Genomic DNA, 2,391 nt, shown 5'->3' with positions numbered 1-2,391 from the left:
AGGTAACTCGAATGTGGAATCTAAAAACAGAAACAATTCCTATCATAGTAGGCGCATTAGGTATGATAAAAAGAATATTCAGACAAATACATAACAAAAATAGCAGGACTTACAAATATATATAACATACAGAAAACTGTACTACTGGGTACTGCACACATTCTACGCAAAGCACTTTCAATACAGTAAACATAAGAGCACCACAGCAAACCACAGCACATACCCAAGGTGCACAGAGCTGCGCTCGGTAGTGAAGTGAAAGTACGTTATAAAAATAAAACTACTGAATAATAATAATAATAATAATAATAATAATAATAATCATAATAATAATAATAATAATAATAATAATACTAATAATAATAATAATAACCACAACAACAACAACAACAACAACGAATTTGACAAAGACTTACTGTTGAAATATTGTTCAACTAATAAAATATCTTACAATCGAATCACGCTCTTAGTCTTGACTAATAATAATAATAATAATAATAATAATAATAATAATAATAATAATAATAATAATAATAATAATAATAATAATAATAATAATAAAAGCACCCATATAAGTAGCTTAAGAACAAGCGTTAAGGACCATCTATGTTAAGAATCAAATATATTAAGGATCAGCTATGTTAAGTGCAGAATAGACTTCACTACCGACAGTGTATAAATGTATGTAAAATAATGCCGTGGAACCATTGTTGAAACATAGGAAGACGGCCGGCGTCATTAAAACTGATAATTGTATAAAGAAAAAAACCTTAATGAGGAAAAGAAGACAAACAATGAAGGAAAAAGATGTACGATCACTTTGCAAGGGCTACGAGCGCCAAGACAGATCCAGAATTTCGGCGGTTATGGATGAGAAGTTGTTGCTTGAATATAGATACAGAAGTTCTTATCTGTGCAGCTGAAGAACATGCGTTATGATCAAACCCCAGGAGTCAACACGAATGAAAATTTCAAAATCTTGTGGGATGAAATGATTCAGTGCGGTCGCCTGACCGAGCGTCTGGAAATAGGGCATTGTTGTGATAAAAGCAAAAAAAAAAGCAAAAAGAACATGCATGATAATCGGCATACCATGTTCCGGTGACAGAAGATGAAAGAGAAAGAAGATAAACAACTACGAGGATTTGAAGTGGAAAATATGGATTTAGCGCCCCAATGAGGAAAGTAGACGTGATACAAATAGTAATTTGTATACTTGGAAGAATCAGCGCTCAACTACCAACATGGCTGAAAAAGATTGATGCAAATGTGAAGTTAGAACACCTACAATTCTTTCTTAGTATAGAGTTAGGATGAGAGAGAAAGAGAAAGAGAGAGTAGGGAGAGAGTAGAGTGACAGAGAGTAGAAAGAGGCTAGCGAGAGTAAGAGGGGTGAAATTTGGTACTACTTTATTTCAACATTTTTTTTTGCCCTCTTTCTTCATATTCTCGAAGAAATTTCAGGGAGGTTTGGCAGCATTTCACAAAATGGATGTACTATATTCTTTCCTACGAAATGTTTAATAATAGGATACAGTGCTCTGGGAATGTTAATTTGCAGTTTCTGAATGCAAAGTAGATAACCACACACACAAAGGCACTCGCTCGCGCGCAAACACATACATACGCACACATACACATTCACACTCACATATATACACACGCTGTTTTGGAGATCCATCATAACTTTCGCGGATGCAGTTCATCGCAATATGCTAGCTGTAGTGGAAGCAGTCAACATTGCATAAAACGAGCCTCCCTCATCAGGATACATTTTCGATCATATATTTCCGATCGTCGTGCGAACTTCTCTGAATTATGATCTCAAATGTAATACCTTTTCTACCCTGCAGACGTAGGCTCGTTTTATCCACTGATGATTGCCTCCGTTATAGCTTGTATAGTGTGATGAACTACATCTTAAAAAATTATGATGGATCTTCGAGCCCCGCAAAGCAGCTTTTGTAGCTAAAATCCTGATTTCCTCCACTTCAACTTTCTCATTTGTTTGTGCTCGGTGTACGTTGGATCTATTAATATAAATATCTACATATTTATACCCATTGTCTGCAATTCTTCAGTTTTGGCTTTCTCTCGTTTTGCATGTATACATGCAATTATATTTTGTACTTCATGCTCAAGCCGTTACACTTAATATATCAAATTTGTTTACTCGCATAATTGCCTACATATTTGATTGACTTGATCCCCTTAACAGGCCCAACGGAATTGTCCACTGTAAAGACATCGAAGTTTAAGTTTGAATCATTTGAGCTCTATTATGTATCTCCTACACCGAAAGTCTCTGGATCTCATCTATGTGTGTGCATATATGTATATACACACACAGAGACACACACACATACACACACACACTATATATATATATAT

This window comes from Octopus bimaculoides, chromosome 6, assembly GCF_001194135.2.
Source record: "Octopus bimaculoides isolate UCB-OBI-ISO-001 chromosome 6, ASM119413v2, whole genome shotgun sequence".
NCBI lineage: Eukaryota > Metazoa > Mollusca > Cephalopoda > Octopoda > Octopodidae > Octopus > Octopus bimaculoides.
The sequence above is the reverse complement of the archived record's forward strand: the minus strand, read 5'-3'. Positions refer to the sequence as shown.